Source organism: Ascaphus truei, chromosome 11, assembly GCF_040206685.1.
Source record: "Ascaphus truei isolate aAscTru1 chromosome 11, aAscTru1.hap1, whole genome shotgun sequence".
Lineage (NCBI taxonomy): Eukaryota > Metazoa > Chordata > Amphibia > Anura > Ascaphidae > Ascaphus > Ascaphus truei.
The window spans coordinates 10,116,033-10,122,612 of NC_134493.1; the positions used below are offsets into that span (position 1 = coordinate 10,116,033).

The 6,580-nt window shown below is 40.8% G+C and overlaps 2 non-coding genes across 2 annotated transcripts; one reads left to right on the forward strand and one right to left on the reverse strand.

Moving 5' to 3' along the window:
* Positions 1 to 3,068: 3,068 nt before the first annotated feature.
* TRNAF-GAA (transfer RNA phenylalanine (anticodon GAA)) lies at positions 3,069 to 3,141 on the reverse strand. The gene has a single exon. It is a non-coding gene; the product is annotated as a tRNA-Phe (tRNA).
* Positions 3,142 to 6,165: 3,024 nt separating this feature from the next.
* On the forward strand, positions 6,166 to 6,237 carry TRNAE-CUC (transfer RNA glutamic acid (anticodon CUC)). Its single transcript has one exon. It is a non-coding gene; the product is annotated as a tRNA-Glu (tRNA).
* The last annotated feature ends 343 nt before the right edge of the window (positions 6,238 to 6,580 follow it).

Consider the following 6,580-nt stretch of genomic DNA (forward strand, 5'->3'; position numbering starts at 1 on the left):
GCACACGTCACTGGGAGACTCATGAATATTCATGAGTCTTCCACTGACTGCCGGAGGCAAATTATAAACAAATGCCAGCTTTTAATATGTCACAAAAATTTCGCCGATTAATACATGGAGAACGGATTGACTGACAGCTATACAGTTCTTTAGGTAAATAGAGATTGCCCACATGAAGCTATTAAAGTAAAAAAATAAATTAAAAAAAAAAAAAAAAAAAAGACTGAACTGCAGCTTTAATAACTCATCTAATCAAATGATCGGCAACAAAACGCGAGCGCACACGGAGGTTTTTAAACACCTCTATGGAGCTTGGTGTCGCCCCCGTTCGCGTCACGCATCACTCACGTGCGGCGCGCTCAAGGGACGATCGTGCACCACTCCCCAGCTGCGACACAACACCCGTAACAATGCCCACCTGTCTCCTGCGCTCTGCGTCCAATCACAGCTCCCGCGGGGCCACACCTCCGTTCCGCCTCTCACTCTCATTGCTCCAGTCCTCCTATTTAATCTCTGCTTGCTCAGTCACACATTGCTGAGCATAGACCATAGTAGCCTTGTGTTCCTACATTCCTGCTGTGCCTTGCCTTGTGCCTTGCCTCTCTTGCTTTCAGTTTGACCTGACATGTACCGACCCGGCTAGACTCTTGGACCTTCTCTGTATAATGACCCCGGCTTGCCCTCGACTACCTGCATCTCTCCATCCCTGACCACGGATATAGGACATTCTACTAACCCACCGGCTCCAATCCTCGACCTCGGCACAACAGACATCTACCATTCTACTGGCTCCTCCCCACGACCGCGGCAAGTATCTGGACTACCCTCTCTCTCCAACCCCGACCCGGCTACGCTGACAATCCAGGCGTGCCTCCACTGCTGCAGGTGCGCAGTTTCTACTTTCCCACCTCAGTACCGGGGGTCCGCCTTGTTCGTGGTGAGCGCAAGCGTTACAATTAGAGAGGGTTGGGGTTCCTTACAATGCATCTGATCTCAGACTTGCTTTTAAAGAGGATTGGGGTTCCTTACAAAGCATCTAATCCCAGACACGTTATTAGAGAGGGTTGGGGTTCCTTACAAATGCATCTGATCTCAGAGGCGCTATCAGCGAGGGTTGGGGTTCCTTACAATGCATCAGATCTCAGATGTGTTATTAGAGAAGGTTGGGGTTCCTCAGAATTTCACAATAAAATTATAATGTTCCTTAACCAAAAAAAAGGCTGAAAACCACTGGTCAATACCACCTATACCACCTGTGTTGTGATTTACAGAACCCGCTTTGTTTGGTGTCTCATTTTTGTACAATTAGTACAGATATGCAAGTGAAGTGAGCATTTATTTTGTGCCAATAAATGTGCATAGGTTTACGTAATATGCGGGCTTCCTCTGGACTGTTCTGTTTTTCAAACACACTGATATGAATAGCATTATGGGGAGATCAATATTGTAGACATGCTTTCCCTTAGCAACTAGATGCAATAGTAATAGAGTATTATGTAATGATCCTTATAAATTGCAAGCTCTTTGATACAGGTATTCCTCTTTATAACATTCAACTATGTTTGATTCAGTTATAGATTCTTGTGTTGGAAAATCTATTTTGTAAAGCGATGCATGTATTTTGATGCAAAACAAATAGCATTATACATAAAGGACTCAGAAAACAAAACACAAGTATACACATTTCCTTTTTGGCACATTCCAGTTTTGTTTCTTTTCTGAGTCTCTTATGTGGGAAGACAACATAGCAGGCGAAAGACTAAACAGAGCAGATGAAAGTCATACAAATGAAATGTCAGGCAACGGGTTTCATTATGCAACTGTGTACTTAAAAAAAGAGACAACTTTCCATACTAATGATTAGAAGGGGGCTATGCACTAAGCTCCGTTAAGTCACTTTTATAGCGCAAAGTGCTCTTAGAACGTGTTTTTGCGCTCAACCCGATGCACTAAGCAACGCAAAAAGGCACTTTGCGCGCTAAAAATTACTTTTTTCAGGAATTCTTTCTAAATCCAACTTTGCTCGTTCGTAACCCTGTTTGCGTTAAATTCTGCCCTTAAGCGGGATGCACAAAGCAACCTTAGCGTACGCGAAAGTTGCGTTGATCAGAACACGTCAGGTCAGAGTAGACGCAAAGAAATCTGGACTTAGAAACATTTCTTGCTTTTCATCTTTGCATGCGCAAAACCCATACAGCAGGCCGGCGGGTGTAATAGATACCATGGAAAAATAATAGCAGACATAATGGAAATATTATCCAGTTTGTCACCATAAGGGGAATATACATAGCACTTCACAGCAATAATACAAGTGACAAAACTGGAATATAATAAATATATGGCTAGGGATACAGTATCCTACAGTACATCTGTCATGGATATAATAATAAGAGACATCATGGGAAAATGATAGGAAACATAATGGTAAAAAGCGCTACAGACATAAAAGGAAACATCCGGAAAAAGAGTTGCTGCTCCCCCGAAGAGCTTACAGTCTAAGTCTATACATAACAAGATACTATGTGTATCCATTTTGTGACCATTTCTGTCATCAGAAAATAGAAACAACATGCAGAACACATCCAACTTTGCTGCCATTTGCGCATTAAATACTTTGACCAACACCAGTCTGTGAACTGTTGATGTTTAATGCTATGGTCACAAGCACAGCAGTATCGCCAATAATGCAAGACGGTTTTATGTATGTCTTCTTCGCGCTGAAGCGGGTGTCTCTTGGAGCTCTGGTGGAGGAACTATTCACCTGTCTTGATGTCTCAGAGCTTTCAGAGAGTAAAAAACCTAGCACTAGTTTAGTTATTTTGATGCCCGCCTCATATAAACAAAATACAGCACACAATCCACTTTGCTTGCTCTCACTTATTGTATCATTTTGCCAATACCTATATGTGCAACACTGATTTTTAATTCTATTGTTTCATACGTTGCATTCTTTCTTTGGTATCTCTTATAAAATGGTCATATGGTGACAAATTATTATTATTATTATTATGATTCTAAATAATGAAAAGGTTGCTCAATAAACCGCTGCTGGTATTGACAAAATCATCTGCCGAAACCCGGGATCGAACCAGGGACCTTTAGATCTTCAGTCTAACGCTCTCCCAACTGAGCTATTTCGGCTATGCATGATTTTTGGACAGGTGTCTGGAGCGGATCTGAAGCACAATGTTAGAGATAGGCCAGATAAGCTTCCTTGAAAAGGTGAATTTTCAGAGAGTCTGGGGGAATACAATATAAGACTCCATGGGAATAAGTGCAAACTGTAAACACTGTAAAATCTGGGGCATCCCTTCAATCTAGTACAATCTAGTACATATTATAATGCTTGAAACACTTTAAAATGTTGAATTTTTCCTTTTCTTGTTCACTGTATTGGCAAACGCAGCAAGGTAAACCAAAGAGAGTATTTGCTACAATCAATAGCACTAACAGGCTTCAGTGAAGTCATCATATCAATCAGTGATCTCATGTAATAGTAGAATGTCTGGAAGGCCTTGCCCTACTGACTACACACCAAAAAACTTGGAGAATGCGGGCATTGATCCCGCTACCTCTTACATGCAAAGCAAGCGCTCTACCATGTGAGCTAATTCCCCTCTTACATGAAAGTGCGTCAGTGCGGGCTGCTTCACTTTCTGCAGGGCAAATCTGTCTGGGAACTCTTCCCTGGTTGTCTAGTGGTTAGGATTCGGCGCTCTCACCGCCGCGGCCCGGGTTCGAGGAAAAAAAGCTTTTGTTTTGAAAACCCATGTGACAAAAAGAAAAGGGGTTGGGGCGCTCCCTATTTGTATAGGCTTGTGATGCTGCCTGTGTGGTAATGTGTAACCAAAGAAAGGGTAGTGTATACTTGCCCTTGTTGTTTTCTGCAGCTGGACCAGTAGAGAAGATAAAGCCCGGAATCTTCTTGTAGTTGCAGTGGAGGTGGAGGGTTGGTCAGCGCACGGGATTTTGCTCGAACATAGAGATAAGAAGATATGGAACACGGAATTAGTGTTTTGGTAGCCAAACAGTACAATAGAGAGTAAAAAAGTTTTCCTTTAAGATAATTGATATTATTAAAAATATTTTAAAAAGAGAAAATTTCTTAAATAAAATTCTTAAATAAAATTGTGTGGTTTATTGAGCTATTTGTGGGCAGATGCAAAATATGTGCTATATGTGGATGACTAGCAGGGCTTCTGTGTGTTTGTATAGCCTGCTGTTGGTCTGGGGATAAAAGGGATAATGGGGCTGGTTAGCAGAGTCTGGTGTGCAGTCTTTCCTTCACGGAATGCTGCCAGAAGCAATGAATGGCTTTCTCACCCTCCCAGTGGAGGCAGTATGTGAGTTGCTTCTCTCCCGGGTGCCCAAATTGAAAGAAAAGGGCCGAACTCGGTGAGTAAGCAAATAAGATTTATTAGGTACAAAAAACAAAATAACACTCACGATACAGCTTTGCAAACAGCCCAGCATCAGCACGATCGTCCGGTATTGTTCCTCTCACCAGTGTGGCTCCCGTGGTCGCGTCCGACGGCGGGACCGGAGGAGGAGGTCTTACCGGATGTCAGCAGGCTGGCTGGGTCCTTCAGTCAATGGGCTCCGGCAGGGAACTACGCGTTTCGCAGTGATGCTTCGTCAGGTTCCTGCCGGATGCCCTGTGTCTTCCCACTTTATAGGCTGATATCTAATTGATGATTGGATTGGCATCAATTGGTGCTGGTACAATTACATGGCGTAAAACAACCTTTATTCCTTGTTGGGTGTTGGACTATTGTCCAATGATGTGAAAAAGTGATTAAAAAGTGTTAAAAAGCTAAATACATACATAAATACATACAATGGTGGTGTAGATAGTAATAATATTATATAAAGCAGTTAATCATGCGCACATGATATCTATTCTCTATATTAGATCGCTGGGATTCTAGTTATCTCTCTTGTGGTGCAAACAATTAGTGATTAGGGCAATATGCACACGTCTTTAAACAAATCTCTTAAAATTGGAGGCAGGTGCAGCAGAATACATTGTGACCTTAACCTTTAAACAATTTGTTAAACGAATTGACTTGCATTCCCAAAATGGCTTTTGCATTTAGAATTTGCATTTCTGTGGTGTGTAACATTTAAGTTAATGTGCTCATGGCTCTGCCAGTATGTGAAACAGCTCAAGTTCTGTTTTTAAAAGATGAAAAATTAAAAGTTGTAAAAGTGAATAAATTTAGAAAATATAAAAATATATAAAATATAAAATATAAGAAAATGGAAATTTTGTGGGTCAACCATATGGTATCACTTATGTGTTCAATGCTAATAAACATTTGGTGTGTTACCCAGGCTGATATGATATTTTAAAAGGTATTTTAAGATTTATTTTAAAATATTTGAAATATTTGAAGTTCTTGTATATGTCTTGACTCCCCCTTGTGGTTAGTTTAGAGAATAGCAATGGTATCTGAATGAAATAAAATATATTCTTTAAAATGATAGGTCAGTAGTTCAAAGTAATGGTCAGTAATTTAGAAATGTGTGGAACTCTAATTTTAGTGTGTATTTCCAGTGTTTATAGTGTGTGGTTCATTGGGGATTTGACCCCACGGTCATAATGGCCCTCACTCAATAGCAGTGTGATAAGTTAGCTATGCTACACAGAGGCAGATAGACTCCATATACTCGTTGGTATAATAGCAAACATGTGAACATAAAGAATATAGAAATATGTGCGGTGAAGATGATAAATAACAAATATGAGTGAATCATCAAATTGCGGCGGTACTGGTACAAAAGTGGGAGAGGGATGGAGAGAAAGGAGAGAAGAAGAGAAACATAATTAGTGTTTGAAAAATATATATATATATATATGTTTTATTCAAGAAAAGCCCCAATGTCGATGTCAATGTTAAGTCCTTGGGGTGCTAGCGTCTTTAATTTATAAATCCATAGTGTCTCCTTGCGCTCTACCATGTGAGCTAATTCCCCTCTTACATGAAAGTGCGTCAGTGCTGGCTGCTTCACTTTCTGCAGGGCAAATCTGTCTGGGAACTTGCACTGCTGAATCCCAGTTATCAGACACAGCTGAATGTCCAGGGCTGTGGATGATTGGGTGAGAAGGAGAGTTGAATCATCGGAGCCCAGTAAGTAGACCCTTTGTCGCCATACTAGGCATCTTCCCTGGTTGTCTAGTGGTTAGGATTCGGCGCTCTCACCGCCGCGGCCCGGGTTCGATTCCCGGTCAGGGAAAGAAAGCTTTTGTTTTGAAAACCCAATCGGATTCTTTTTCTGTTCATATCTTAAGTTACTGTTGACAGAAATGTCATTTTATTTCCCCCCATTGATTTTAGACTTGCGCAAACCCATCTCTTGCTAATTCAATTCCGAAAACAGAAAGGATAATGGAAGTGACTTTAAGAATTGTATTCATTGCGCATGTCAATTGAAATATTGCAAGAAGAGAATGCGCTAGTCGGGGAAAGTTATACATACACACCTACATACTTATGAACATAAATTGCTTCAATATAATTTCTTAGCCGACATTTTGGTTTTATTTGAACATTTGTAGTAATAATAATCATACTCAATC